This window comes from Arvicanthis niloticus, chromosome 3 (genome assembly GCF_011762505.2).
Source record: "Arvicanthis niloticus isolate mArvNil1 chromosome 3, mArvNil1.pat.X, whole genome shotgun sequence".
NCBI classification, from domain to species: Eukaryota; Metazoa; Chordata; class Mammalia; order Rodentia; family Muridae; genus Arvicanthis; species Arvicanthis niloticus.
In genome coordinates this window covers 37251812-37268348 of record NC_047660.1, presented here as the reverse complement: position 1 = coordinate 37268348, position 16537 = coordinate 37251812, and the positions used below count along the sequence as shown (strand labels likewise).

Genomic DNA, 16537 nt, shown 5'->3' with positions numbered 1-16537 from the left:
TTCTTCTATGCCTAGGCACCTTACTGAAACATGATGAAACTAAAACAAACACCATTCAACTGAAGTGTGGTGTGTGTGTGTGTGTGTGTGTGTGTGTGTGTGTGTGTGTGTGTGTGTGACAGTCAGTGCACAAATTCTCCTTATCCACAGTTTTAATTTCCCACTGCCAATCACAATCCAAAAATATTAAATTTGACTTCCAAAAAGTTTTGTCATATGATTTAAACAATTTCATAAGGCAGATTTTTATAGATGTTATATTATTAGCTAATGTTATTCATATCTGTGCTAAACTTATAAATTAAGTTTTATTTAAGATAATCAGACTGCCCCTAGAGGTGTTAAAGATGTGGGTGTTATGTCAGATGTGTGACAGTTGTTGGTAGAGAGGGGACAAGTTTTTCCTATGCTCAGTACAAACATCTGTATGATTATTACCCTAATATTATGTACAAACATGAGCCAGGGGTTCCAGACAAGAACCTAGCCTGAGATGACCACCAAACCTGTACTATGAGGCCCAGACAGTGTGCTAGTCTGAGATGATCTCTAGTCAGGTACTGCACATCCTGTAGTTCGGGTAGTGAAAGACCATGTCTAAGATGATCCCTGTACTGCACCATAATGCACAAACAGGGCATAGCATACTTAAAACTATTTTTGAGACAACCTTAGACAGTCAGAGACCATGGGCAATGCTAAGAAGCCAAAGTAAGTTGTGGAGAAATGGAAGGAAAGAGTAACAAAAGGATGTGGGCCTGATGAATAGGGGCAAAACTGGACACCCAAGGGTAAGGAAGGAAAGTCCCATATAAGTAACTAGTAGTGATGCCTCCCACCCCATGGCTCAAGGTGGTGGTCCTGGCCATTACAGGACCACATCTGGATCTATATGGCCCATGCTGAAGGCCTTCCTTGGATATATGGCAAATGGAATCACCTTAGTTGCCCATCAAATGATAAAGAATATTGAAAATATAGTACATATATATAATAGAATTCTACTCTGCTCTAAAGAAAATATAAAATCACATAATTTACAGATAAATAGATGTAGCTAGAAAATATTATCTTGAGTAAAGTGACCCAGACACAGAAATTTAGATGCAGATTGTTTTCAATTATATGTGATCCTAGCCCCAAATCTGTAGGTTACAGCAGATAATCTGAAGTAACTTTAGAAGCAGAAATTCAAAAGGAACCTTGGAGAAGGTGGTGGAGAATGAACATTAGAGAAGAAGATAAAATAATTTAGATGCTTAGGAGAGGGAATACAAAGGAGAAGAGGAGACTGAATTCTGAGGGGATTAAAGGAACTGGGACAAATAATATAAAAGTGGTTTGTAAAACACACCACCTGCCTGTCTTATTTAGTGTTTTATTATTGGAAAGAGACAGTATGACCAAGGGAAATCTTACTGTAGAGGGATTTTTAATCCAGTAACATTGCTGCTATGGCTGGAATACAGATATGTGTTTAATATACATCATTAATTCTAAAAAAATATAGGTAAGTTTAGTTTAATGGCAATTCCTGCTTATCAACTTGACTATATATGGAATGAACTGCAATCAAGAATTGTAGGGCACACTTGTGATCCAGATCTTGATGCTGGAAGACACAAATTTCTGACCTGAATCTTGGCATGGAGATCTTGAGGTATAATGGCCATGGACAACTTAGTTCTAGGCAAGGTAGTACACACCATTAATCCCAGGAGACTGAGGCTAGGAGATCTCTTAGTTCAAAGTCAACCTAAGAAAAAATGAGTCTCAAATCCAGGAGTGGAAGTACACACCTTTAATTTGGGCTACACATGCTGAGGCCTACATAGGGACGTTATGTACTTACATACAGCACATCTGTTGGAATCTACTTCTACAAAAGACCAGCTTAAACAAGTTGGCCCATGAGACTGAGAGACTACTAGATTCTATAACTTCCGAACCACTGCTGCCCATTGTTGGGTTAGGTGAACTACAGACTCTAAGTAATCATAATAAATTTCCTTAATAGAAAGAGACATTCAATATGTTCTGTGGCTCCACAAAAACCTGATTAATACAATTAGTTTGTAGAAGGAAGAAACTGAAAATGGGGTCTAACTGATGGACAAAGTGATGAATCAGAGAAAGACTTAACAGAGTGAGCCATAGATAGGGCATGCCCAACTCTCTCAAGAACAGACAGGAAAGGGAGGCTACTTAAGAGCAGTGCCCAAATAGAGAGGGCACTTAAATCAGTCAGTTCTACACAGACATTTCAGTTGAGTTCGTGTCAGTCAGTTCAGTGAGTTGAGTTCAGTCAATCTAGTAGAGTTAGTTGAGCTCAGTCAGTGCAGTTTGGGACATTTCAGTTCAGTGAGTTGGAAGTGCAAGTGAGTGAAGGAGTTAAGTTCATTTGCAAGCACTGGCAGTTCAGCACAGGTTAGCAGGTGCCTTTGAAAACAGAGAATGAGAAGGAACAAGAAGAAAAGAACAAATTATCAGAGTTAGTTTTAGGCCAAGCAGACCAATTCCATCAGAAGCAGAGAGAAGCCAGATTGAATCTGTCAGCTTAGAGAGGCTGTTGGGACAGAACATCTGAGTTGAACCAGGCAGCCAGAGTTCAGAAAGAACTAGGAACTTACTCATCACTAAGACTTTAAGAGGACAATTATGTCAGAGGTATAAAAGTAATTTCTACATGTTACAAAAAGAAACATTTAATTAGAAGCTTTTTTTTTTTTTTTTTTTTTTTTTAGTTTCTTAGGGTTAATCCATTAACATCCAGGAAGGAAACAGACAGGCATGGCACTGGAGCAGTAGCTAAGATATTTACATTCTTCCTGATCTATAGACCACAGGCAAACAGAAAGACTGGACCAGCCATGGGCTTTTGAAAAGTTAAAGCCCACTAATACAAACATACTTCATTCAACAAGGCTACACCTCCTAGTTCTTCTAATTCTTCTCAAGTATCTCCTATACCTGGTGATTAACCACTCAAATATATAGGACTTGTTCTCATTTAAACCATCACATTATATTTCCTGCCCCTAGATTTTTACAGCCATATCATAATGCAAAAGGAATTTAGTTTATTTCTAATATTCACACAGTTCTTGAGTCTCAACACTATTTAAAATCTAAAATCTCTTCTTAGAATTCAATATAGGAAGCTGTCCGGAGCAGACAGATCTCTAATGAAAATGAACATTAATACTGAAATGTTTGTTATGTCAGTTCTAAGGATTTCTGATGTTTTGAAAACCAACTATCCATGTAAGGTAATCTGGACTGTTGCCTGTTAACTCCACTCAGCTATTTCTAAATAAAACATGGAGAACACTCTTATAATAAACTCCAAGTCATGTATTTGCTATAGTCCCTTAACTCACAGGCTGACCATCTCAAATCAGTTAAAAAAAGTTAAAGAAGGACTAGGTCTAAGCTTTGTATTCCTAAATGTGTTATATTGGTACAATGCCTATGAAAGTAACAATATTCATCTGACTTTCATATCACTAAGAAGCTCATGCCAATGAAAACCTTAAAATTTGCAATCAAAGTAAATTGGTGCCATTTAAGAATTTATATCTTCATCTTGATATTAATTATACAGATTTCTACTAATAGGTTATGGCTATGCAATTAACCCCTAGCTAATCCCCTCTATTTCCACAAAACCACTACTTTTCCCTAGAAAGACAGTCCAACATTTACCACCTTAGTCCCCAAGCCCAGGGAATAGGGGCACTGACTCTTCATTAGCTTCTTCAAGCTGATTATGGGCGTTGAGATATTAGAAGAGGAGTGGGGGGGAGAGCAAATTGACAATCCTCTGATGCTGTGTCTTCGCTGCCTCCAGATGGAATTCCCAGACCTCAGAGGTTTGAGCAGGTCTGCCCAGCTTGTTTGTTGAGTAGATACACCAAGGCTGATCATCCTGCAATATACAATTCTCAAAACAAATTTTAGTATTAAGATAGTTTTTTTTAAGGGGACTGACATTTTATTAAGAATGTTGGTTCTAACTGCTTTTATATTTTTTTCCCTCTTTTATTGGATATAATATTTACATTTCAAGAACTTGAGCATCCTTGGAGTTACTCCAGTTGTGGTGAGACAGCCACTAGGCAAGAATTGCCACTTTCCTTCTACAGACAAATTACTGTCCAGAAAAGGACACACTTGCAGAATAGTCGACTGATTATATCTGCCTAGACAGAGTAATCAGCCCTTAATAATTCTGCAGCACTAAGGTCTGTCAGATGATCCTGGGCCAGAAGGCAGAAGAACAGATGCTCCAATGTTTTGAAGTAGAGCGAGTATCCAGGTGTTCAGAGGTCTGTATAAATTGGCTAAGTTTTAGAAGCTATGCTTTGTGCTTCCCACAATTATAGTTAACTCAGTCATTCTGGATTTCTGACAGGGTTTAAAACTTATAGCTCTTTACCTTAAGAGAAAAGATTTGAGTGGATGGTCGTCAGCTGACATTCATCCTAAAGCCAGGTTCAGAACTAAATGTTTTAGTTAGGATAGATGACAGAGGTGCTGGTTAGTCAACAAAAGGATGGACTGGGTATTAGGACTATCTTGTACCTCACTGGTACAAATTGGCCTAATTATGCTCTAATTGTATTTTGAGAGAAAAGTTTCATTTTAACAGGAAGGGTGATGTGTAGGAGGAGCTAAGGTAGGAGGAGTACTGAGAGGAAGAAAAGGAGTAAGAAGAGGAGAAGAAGAAGGAGAGGAGAAGCTAGGTGATGAAAGAGAGAAAGAGGGGGGAGACAGGGAGGCAGATATTCATGTATCTCCACCAGTCAAAGATAGTTGTTAAATCTAGGTTGGTCAGTGGGTTATACCTCTGATTGAACAATTCCAAACTTATAAAGCCTATGATTAACATTATTTTTAAAAAAATGTATAAATGCAAAAAGGAAAAGGAGGCATGGGATAGGGGTTTCCTAAGGGGGGTGGGGGGGAATGGGGATAGGGGATGCCATCTGAAGTGTAAATAAAATATCTAATAAAATAAATAAATAAAAATCTAAAATCAAAAGTTTCTTCTAAGAATCTAAGCAGTCTTGTAACTAATCCCTTATTAAGTCAAACTGGAAAAAGTAGATCACATTTTTTCCAACAAACAGTGAATAAAGTATACTTTATCATTCTAAAGGGAACATTGTGAGGAAATACAGGACCAATTCAAGAATGAAATCCAGCAGAAGAATTCTAATTTCTGCAACTCCATGTCTGATTTTTAAAGGATTATTAGATGCTTTCTTTTTTTAATTTTATTTTTTAATTGGATTGGCTTACACTTCTGATTGAGCATTACCAAACTTATAAAGCATTGATTAACATTTTTAGAAGTGTATAAATGCAAAAAGGAAAATGGGGCATGGAATAGGGGTTTTCTGCGGGGGGGGGAGAAGGAAATAGGGTAAGGGGATGGCATCTGACATGTCTCTATCTTATGATGGTTCTGCACCTGGTTCATTCCTCTCTTTGACAGGCATTCCCAAACTCTGCATTTTCCATCACCTTGGTGTCTCCAATGTATTGCCTGCTTTACTTTCACTGCTTCAAGCATTGGTTTCCCCAGGCTTCAAAGCATGATTTCCCTGTTATACACCTTGCCTCAGCTACTTTTTTTTAACCCACAGGAAGATTTCATAACCTTTCTAAATATATTTTTCTTAATAAAGTCTGGATTATATAGCCTAAACTGGGGAATCCGTTAGCTTGTTGGGTCTGAAACCTGGAACATTCATTGCATGGTATTAGCATAAACTATCTATTGTTGTTGCTTTCAATTGCAGCTTAAGCTTTCCTTTAATTCTTTTTCCAAATTGGAAGCTTAGCTGGGTGGAGTCTAGGCCTGAGATCATCATTTCTTTTAGTACACTTAGCAAGACATTTTTCTTAAAACTTTTTATCTCCTTGAGCACAGGACTTGTATCCAACACTAAATTTTAGGGTTCTTCTTTTTTTCCTTCTGAAACTATACATTTTGTATTTTCCTTTGCTTTTCTTAGTGATTTTCCTTGTATATCTGCATAAGAGTGATCATTAAAAAACACATGACTCTTGGATGTTGTGATTTGAATAGAAATGCCCCACATAGACTTATATGTTTGAATACATGACCATAAAGAGTGGTACTACTAGAAGCTATGGCCTTGTTGGAGTAGATATGGCCTTAATTGAAGAAGTGTGCTACCTTGGGATGGGCTTTAAAGTTTTATATGCTCAAGCTGTTGCCAGTGTGGCACACACTGTCCCTCTGCTGCCTACAGAAAAAGACGTAGCACTCTCAGCTTCTTCATGCAGTCATGAGAATAATTGACTAAACCCCTGAAACTATAATCCAGCCCTCATTAAATGTGTTTCTTTTTTAAAAAAAGAAGGAAAAACTGAAAGAAGAGACGAAATAGCCACATGACCCAGTTAGTTCTAGTGTGTCTTGTAATCTTTACAGTTACCAAAAAGCTCTTTGATTTAGCCTCAGAACAAGTTTTTAGGATAGAGTAAAAAGCCAACATACTTTTGCTAAAATATCATAAATAAATTGTATTTAGTCCACTTACTAATATACTTCCCCCTTAAAACTTCGGGACCCCCCTCAGTCCACTTTAACCTCAGCACAACATTCTTTCATAGAAAGGTCTATTAATTCCTGTTTAAAATGTTCAATTGCATTTCTAGTCAAAAAAAATCATTAAGTATTCAATGTTATTGGGAAAAAAAAAAACAGTTTGTTCAGGCCTACCACTGCCTACCACTACAGTATTCCAGTCCTAGGCCGTAAGTTCTGTCTCAGTTATTATTCAATTGTTGTGGGACTCTATGGCCAAGGTAAGTCTTATTTCAAAAAGCATCTAATTAGTTTATTAATAATTTCAGCTGGTAAGAAGTAGGCAGGTAAGGCACTGGAGTAGTAGCTGAGAAATTCATATGCCTACAACAGGCAGATGGAGAAAGAGATAATCAGCCACACATGGACTTTTGAGTCCCCTAGACATGTCTCCATCAACACATTTTCTTATACAACACAACATCTAACCAACAAAGCTATACCTCTTAATCCTCAAGCAGTTACACTCTCTAATGAATAATGATTAAAATATAAGAGCCCATGGGAGTCATCCTCATCAAAACAACCACATGAAACCTGTAGTCTCACTATAGTCTTCTCTCTTCACTCGCCATTCTGTCTTATAACTTTAATATATAAAATAGAAATTTAAAAGTTTTTCCAGTGAGTAGGAATGTTTAGTTATTTCCCTCTCTTGGTAGCCTGTTAGAAAAAATAGAAGAAAGACACTAGAATATGGACTTTCAGATTACATCCAGCTTGAATCATTATATTCCTTTGTCTTAAATGTAGCTGCCTTAAACTATAGGGACACAAAAACAACCACTGAGAAGTGACTAAATGTTCCTTTGATAGTCTCCATTGAATGGGGAATCAAGAGGACTACTCTAACCTTCTATTCTAAAGTAGGTTTCATGTATATAGGAAGGTTATGTTGTCTATGGTTCTTGTGTAAATATTTGTGTGTTTATACATACAAATACAATTATATGTGTTGTGCTTAATTAATTTTAAGCAGTCATAAACTAAATTTATTTCTTGAGGCTTCATTAAACAACCTGGATTTCACATGTTTTGTTTCTATCGCTCAGAAGACATTACAAACACAGGAACAGAGAAGTTTTGTTTTAAGCGTCAAATTATAAGAAAGTCTGCTTTTAAAGAGTTTTACCTAGAAATATGTACATAAAGAAAATCAGAACAATGGAAATGTTAACGGATATGTTAGTATGAAAGAGGGTAACATCACATGGCATCCCACCCTTGGAAAAAGAACTAAAGTAAATTAATTACTATTGCATTGTCATTGACTAATAACTCTTGAGCATCAGCCCACCCTATAGAATATGCTGCAAATAGAGTTCTGTAAACCTTCATTTGTAATGGACTAATTGCACTAGGATAAGAGATCAGACTTGGCACAATTTTTTTTTTTTTCGTTTTTTTTCAAGACAGGGTTTCTCTGTGTAGCCCTGGATGCTCTGGAACTCACTTTGTAGACCAGGCTGGCCTCAAACTCAGAAATCCGCCTGCCTCTGCCTCCCAAATACTGGAATTAAAGATGTGCGCCACCACTGCCTGGCAGCACAAATTTTTGAGCAAGGAAAACACTAGTTGTAGGTCTGACTCAAGGATGAAGCCACAGGTGGGCATTAAAATAAAGGTAGACCATGTGAAACTTTTGCTTTAAAATTATTATGAGATTATAGGATGAAACTCTGCTTCCAACTTACTATTAGCATCTTTCTATCACTCCCACTTTGTGTAACATTTTATCTCTGAGGTACTTTTTTTATAGAACTTTTGTCTAAAATGAATAAACAGAAGAAATAAAGTGTAGCATTTGGGGCTCAGACCCATCCTTCCTCTCTCTCTCTCTCTCTCTCTCTCTTTCTACACATATAATATATATAGTGTAAATTTATATATTTGTATAAATATATATATTTGTACATATATATGTATCTGTACAAATATATATACATTATATATTTGTACAAATATATATTTGTACAAATACTTATACATGTTTATACAAATATATATTATATATTTGTACATTTATATATTTGTACATGTGTACATGTGTCTGTATTTGTATATGTATGTAAGTTTGCATGAACACTTGTGGAATTATTGAGATAGGTGGTTTGGTTGGGCCTAGACAAAATGTGTGTGTCTGTGTATGTCTATGTGTTTGCTTGAATTCTCCCTTTTTTCCTTTTTCTTTTCTCTCTGGCTCATGAAGCATTAAAGAACTCTAAACCTTTTACCCTGCCACTGAGTGCCCCTCTAGCCAGAGAGAAAAGAGCCCTAGCAATTAAGCCTTGTATTTTTCTTAGTCCTCTGGTGATATCAGGAGCGAATTACAAGAAACTAGTGGTTTTTGGTCTTTGAATACCAAAAAGTTAAAGGAAAACAAAAACTTACAAACAGCAAGCAACTTTTGCCAGTCATAACCAATAAAGCTACCCATCACTGCCTGTCTTGGTTTCCTTGAATTTTGGGCTGTCCTTGACAATGCTAATGCTAACATATATGCTAATAATTACAAAATGAAGAGAGGCTGTCTGCTTGAAAATGGAAGGGACAGGGGTTGGATTCCCAAGAGCATACCTAGTACAGAATGGAGATATGATAGATCCATGAAAAACGATATAAGCCTATTTCAGTTGAAAATGAAATGCTGACATTTTCTTTTTAAACTAAAGTAAAATACATATTTGCAGATGAGCACATGTATTTGAGGAGGTACGTGGAGGAGGTATGGGATGTCTCTTAGGTGGAGGGACAAGTACATATGATGAAAATTCAGTTGTATGAAATATTTCTGTAAAAAACATAAAATATAACATAGAAAAAGATTATTTTTCTTTAAAAATAAAAAGGACATACTAAGGAGAAATTTCAATATAAAGGACAGTTCAGGAGTCTCAGAAAGCAGGCAAAGAGACAAGTATAACTAATGTTTTCATTTAGTCATATATTTGTATGCAATTTGAAAGGTTACTTAATAGCATGTTTATTAACTAGGAGAAAAACAAGTAAAAGTGATAATTTAAAATTTGATTAAAGGTGTTAATATAAGCAAATATATTTAACATTATGAAATGCCTTAATAATGAATACCATAAATAGAAATACATTAATTAATAATTTATTTTTTAACCTTTTTTTCTTATTTTATTTTCTTCTTATTATTTTTTTTAATAAAGGTATTTTCTTTGGGGAGCCCTGGCTGTCCTGAATTTCACTTTGTAGACATGGCTGACCTGAACGCATAGAAATTAGCCTGCCTCTGCCTCCTGAGTATTGGGATTAAAAGTTTGTACCACCATTTCCTGGATGCTGCAACTTAATATGACATGTTTAGTTGATATCCATGAAAGGCCTGCTCTTTTCTGAACAGAAACAGAGGAGTAGATGAGGCTGGCAGTGATCCTGGGAGGAGAGAAGAATAACTGCAGCTGTGTGCAAGGAAAAAATATGAAAAAAGAAAAGAAAAAGAAAATCCTCAATGTTTAAATCTTGCCTTAGTTTTAAACACTTTATAATTTTTTTATGTTTGATATTTTATTTAAAAACAAATTTGTAGAATTGTTTCTTAATTTTTTGATATTTTCTAACATTTAATTGCTTTTACTTTCTGAATAAAACATGAAGTTGAAGGGATTGATGATTTCCTCTTTATTTCTCCCCTATGTTTTTAAGTTTTGCTGAAAGTTAATAATACTTTGTAAGAAGTACTTACTATTTTATGTGAAACAAATATTTTATAGATCTTTAACATTTTGAATTTTAAAATTTCTAAATGTGAAGATTTAAAAATCCATTTGACAAAATACATTAATTGTTTTATATTGACTTTTATATTATGGCCTAGATTTTTTTAATGTTTGTAGGGTGGTTTACTCTGTGTCTACAAATTAGCACTTCCCAGAATATAATGGGCAATTTCCATGTAACACTTTGCCTAAAGAGATGCACATTAAAATATTAGCTAATTATAACTTCCACGTTTTAAGATGGTTTCTGCCCACATTAAAGTAAACAAAAAAACTACAATTTTCATATTTCAACGATACCCTATTATTTTAATTTTTTCTTATTCCTATCATTATACACAGAATGTTCAAAGGTTAGAGTTAAAAATGTCTTTAATTGCCATAATTAAATGTTCTTAAAATCTATATCTCAATATATCTTTTATCTGTTTTCAGTAACTGTATTATGCAAGAAATTTTAATAATTGAATTGGCATAAATAACTTGATATTACTCTCCATACACTAGCTTAGTTATAATATTTAAATTTGTTCTTAATGAAGAAACATATATGTAATCTTTTAAATTTTTTTGAACTTAAGAAATAAGTTTGTAACTAAGTTAACTATTATTAAATGAGTAAAATTTTGAAAAAAATAATTCAAATAAAATTATAATTTATAAAGAATATTTACAGAAGAAAATACCTAATAGCCAGGTTTGTGAGCACCCCTTGAAATCTAAGGACCACTGAAAAAGATGTGTCCAAAGTTCAAGATCTGATGGATCTTAGCAGTCTTGTTTGGTATACTATTCAAAATTTTCATTCATTTTAAAATGTAATATATACTCATTTTTAAGTTTTCTAAACTCTTTATATCAAATACTTGACAAAGAGCTGTGGACTATAGGGTGCATCAAAAAAGTCACTCTGCCCCAAATAAAATTTAATTAGTATACTTGACACTCAGTCAGTGGTACATTCTCCAAGGCTACATTCATTCTGCATTGTCTCAGTTTTGTAAAAGATGAATGACAAGTATGACACGTTATACTTAAGAACTTCAATTTCATTATCATTTTTTCATTATATTGCTTTATAAATTATGATCCTAGTGTCTCCCTTTTGAAAAACCATTCTCAGCCTCACTTTATGTATAAATATTTTATTTATATATTATCTGTGATTCATAGGTTTTATACATATGATGTTCTACAACATCAAGTTCAAAATATTTTTCAAATCTTTCTAATTATTCACCAAGATTTTCATAAATAACTTATTTTTTTCTGATTTGTAGTTGGTATTTATTCAAATTTAGTGGGTCTGTCTATAACCGTATTATAATATTGTCTACATATTTTAGTGTTATTTATATAAGAAAAATAATATTTCAATCATTATAGCTACTTGAGTAGTAAATTATTTGAATTTGTTTTTTAGGATGCCATGTATTAGGTCTTTGTCTCTTTATAGCAGGCTTCCAAAGCAGTCAGAATGAGTCTTAGAAATTGGTTCATATGTGCAATATTTTTAAAATCAGAAGTACATACTTCTTAGTATTTTCATATGAACTGGGAAGACATTTTTGACATTTTTCTAATTCCTAACACTTAAAAATAACTTTATATTGAGCAAAATATGAACTATATTACAAATTGACCTTAGCCTTTTTCAAATATAGTTCAAGTGCTCACTAGTCTGATAACCTTCTTGCCCCAGAATAGCTACACTTCCTCAAAGTTCCATAATTTCTTCATGTAGACCCACCATCTGGAGAACAAGAGTTGAAATAACAGAGCCTTTTGGAAGCATTTCCCTTTCAACCATTGCACTACAGAGTATTCTATGCATTATTTATAAAACAGCTAAAAATTAAACTAAACAAAGGAAACAAAAGTAAAAATAAACAAAACATTTTTTTAAAAAGATGAATTCAACTGCATTTTCATTTTGTTATTTCAGGGCAGAGCAAATCAGGTTTCTTCTTGTGGAGCGACCCTTGGGTTAAGCCAGACATTGGTTGGCTTTTTCTACAAGTTCTATGTCAACACTTCTCTATCATATGTAGGCAGGATAGATTATAAATCAAATATTTTGAGGCTGTGTAAGTGTTAACATTCCTCTTTTGGTACTCTGCAGAGTACCACCACACCAAAGACACTAGAATATAGGGGTCAAAGTTCCATATAGGCACCAGCTTGACTTTTCCATGTTCAATGAATTATGTAGTTGCTGTCCTTGGTATGAGGCCCCACTGTCAATCTGTACAGAGTAATCCATTGTCTTCACCATAGGGTTCTTTGAGACAGGATGGGGGTTCGTGGAGGGGTAACTGATGTTTTATAATATGAAATGATTAATAAAAAAATTTAAGCCTTCACCACATCCAAAAGTATATGGATAGGAAAAAATAAAGTTGATTAGTTATTGCTTAAAAGAAAAAAAAAAGAAGAAGGATTAAGAGGAGGAGGAGGAGAAAAAGGAAGAGGAGGAAGAGGAGGAGAGAAGCGAGGGGAGGGGAAGGGGGAGGAGACAAAAGCGAAGTAATAGAAGAAGGAGGAGGAGGAGGAGGAGGAAGAGGAGGAGGAGGAGGAGGAGAAGGAGAAGGAGAAACATAGTTGACTGCGTAGGAAGGTGCAGGTAGGGGAGAATTTAAGGGGAGAAGTTGGGTGTGATTATGACCAAAATTCCTTTTGTGGAAATTTCAAAAACTAATACAAATACTTTAAAACATACTTGTGTTTATGTAATATTTTCTGCAATTAACACATTTAGTAGTTAGAAACTAGATAATTCAATTAGACAGTGGTAGAGTTTAACTACGTAATTTATTTTAGAGAGATTTTTTACAGTCAATACTTTTCACTTTCATTTTCTCATTTTTATAAAAAATTATTATAAGATCTAGAAGTGTGTTATTTAGTGTTGCTGTCGTGTGTGCTTATGTAGGCTGGTGGCTTAGGTTTATTAGCTTTCCTCAATTGCTCTACACACTAATTGTTTTGTATAGATCTCACATTGATGTTGATGCTAAATAAATTGGCCCTGCTTGCTGGCCACTGGACTTCAGTGACCATCCACTTGTCTATAACCTCCACAGTACTGCAGTTTGGGGTATGTACTTAACAGGTTGATTTTTGAGTGGGTGTCGGGTATCAGAGATCAGGCACTACTACTTTCATTTAGGCACTTTTACAGACTTTTTTCCATCCTAAGCTGTGCTATTTAATGATATGATATTACCAAAGACAGAGGAAAGCATGATTCAGAGAAAAGTCAACAGAAGCCAAAGTACTATAACTTGAATCAACAAATCATAAAATACTCATTTGTGTAGAGAGTCTCAATTATTCTACATAAGAAATGATTAAAATATATGCAACAATTGCTCACTGATGGCTGGGGAGTTCCATTTTAAAAGTAAATATGTCTAAAAGAACCACTATAGCTGAACAAACCACAGTAAAACAATAAAATTCCATCAATTGGTACAATAAATACAGAGGTAACAACCATCAATGAACACATTTATCACAACAAATATAGCTCTTCATTATTTCTGTATTAGAACTAAGAAACACTACTTAAAATTGCCTAAATAAAAATGTCAAAAGACCCGTTTTTAGTTGCTAAGTTATACTGACTTCAAATAGAAAAAGTGTCTAAGACTAAAATCTATATTAATCCAGAGCAATAATATTCTGTTGTCAGGTTGCTTTAATATGTTATCAAGTCTTAATTTAAACAAGTCCTTAAGTCACATAATGCAGTACAAGCAACTGTGAATTGCTGTCATGATACAATCATTGTCCATATGTTCATTGGATATTTGTAGCCTACATCAGCATAAATCAATCTGGATCAAGAGATTATTTTATAAAATGGATTTTTCTACTAACTTAGAAGATATTTTCTTTCTTAGAGTGAAGTAATGTTGTTCAATAAGTACTATAAGTAATTCTTTACCTTTTTTGTTGCTGTGAGATTTATTTTGACTTGAGGTCAAATTTCTTCTATAATAAGCAGGTCTCAGTCAATGATAGTTTCCACATGTGGCCCTTCTGGGTTTCTTATTGTGGTCTAAACAGGTATCTGGTTAATCAGATTATTATTCATTTTTATTCTATAGCTAGTTGGTGCTATGCTGCTTAAATGAGAATTTGAAGTTACTTAAATCAACCCACAGTCTCTCATACCCTACATAGATAATCCAGAATGGCTGTAGTGACCTCACTATAGTACTAGTGTTTCTCCAGGTAGCACCTGTCTGCTTTATATGTGGAACCCATTTTTAAGAGTTAAAGGAGGGATTAAATGACCTCAAGGGGATGGTAACCCCATAGGAAGGCCAACAGTTTCAATTAACCTGGACCCCTGGGAGCTCACAGATACTAAGCCAGCAACCAAAGAGCATACAGGGGATGCTTCTAGACCCAAACGCATAAATAGCAGAGGACTGCCTTGTCTGGGCTCAATAGAAAAAGACACAGCTAATCCTGTATTGACTTGATGTCCCAGGGAAGGAGAATGCCTTTTGCTAAGGGAAGGTAGTATACCCTCTAAGAGGTTAAGGGGTGGTGGAAAGAACTGTAGGAAGGGGAACCAGAAGAAGGGACAAAATTTGAGATGTAAATAAATAAAACAATTATAAAAAATGTACTGGTGAGAACCATCTGGGACATACCCCCAAGGTTTTTGGCCTACACTCTAATAAAAGAATCCAACCTTATGATGCATTCATCTGTGACACAGGGACCTCAGTAGAAGAGAGGAAAGAATATTATAAAGTCTGCTTTGAGAGAGATTTTTAGAAGGGGCTACATAAAGAAGAATAGAAGAATAGATTTTAATGAACACATTAATGTAGCGGGGAAACATTAGACTCTCTTAAGGATAATTCCTCTTACAGTTACCAATACAGTGCTCATGTATGAAACCATATACACACTACTAACCAAATTGAACTCAGCAGGTTATAGATTTGGAGTTTTTGTGTGCATGTATCACACTCTCTCTCTCACACACACACATATATGCATAAGTGTATGTATACACACATAGTTATATATATATATATATATACATACAAATATACTTATATTTATGACAATAACAGAGGAAAACAAGCTATCAATTAGGGAAGAGGAAACAAATGAGCTTTGAGAGAGATCATCTATGAGGAGCTGAAGTAAAAAGAAGGTAAATGTGACATAATTGTATTTCAATTAAGCATATAAATTTTTTTAAAAAAACGGCATTAAGCAGTTCTCTCTTTTCACCTATGTAAAGTAAGTGTATTTCCTCTATAGCTCCCTTTGTAACTGTTATGCATTTACTGCCCTCAGCTTTTGACATCGTGTAAGTAGTAAAAATACCTAAAGTTTTATGTAGTTTTTTTATTTGACCTTTTCTGTATATCATCTCATCAACACATTTGCCTTTACCTCTTCTCCTAGAAGTAAAAAACAGTTACTATCTTGATAGAAATAAACTGAATACAGGTTAGATGAAAACTACAAGGGCACACAACTATTATCCAAGTCTCATATAGAGAGACATGGAAAAACAGCAATTAGGTTATCTACATGAACAAAAAATGTATTCCATGTAGGGCACAATGTAAGTACTGATGACTGTCCTCTCTGGGCTACCGTTGAGCCAAAGCAGGATTCCAAATCCAATCTCCAGAGAGGAGATTTAGAAGCAATTAGAGAAAGAACAAATTTTTATTTCAAGGAGAGAAAGAAAATTGCAGTATATCTAAATGAAATTACCACCCTCTTTGCAGGTTACTCATTGTTCAATTATGTTTGCTTTATGGCAGAGAACATGCTTTCTTCTGTTTGTTTCTGACATGTGGTGATATTTGCTTTTCACCTTTTAATATCCAGAGCTTTTGAACCTTGGGTACAAAGAACATGTTAATCTAAGCTGAAGGTAACTCTACGCCTACCTCAAATCTTTAGACTTTACAATTTTTATGAAATTACTGTTTTGATTGTACAAATAGTGACTTCAGTTTGCAGTTAACCATCTCAAAAATTTAATAATGCAGAAAACTTAAATTTATCCTTTATAGTTTTGCAAACCTGCAAACTGAACTGCTTTACCTATATCCTTGGTGTTCTTTACTGTGCTCAGAGTACAATCAAGAAACTTCTTTTAAGTAACATAGTTTCATATTAT

At 34.6% G+C, this 16537-nt stretch overlaps 1 pseudogene; it reads left to right on the top strand.

Annotated features, from left to right (window-relative positions):
- The first annotated feature begins 325 nt into the window (after positions 1–325).
- On the top strand, positions 326–447 carry LOC117706447 (small nucleolar RNA SNORA17; annotated as a pseudogene).
- Positions 448–16537: the final 16090 nt, after the last annotated feature.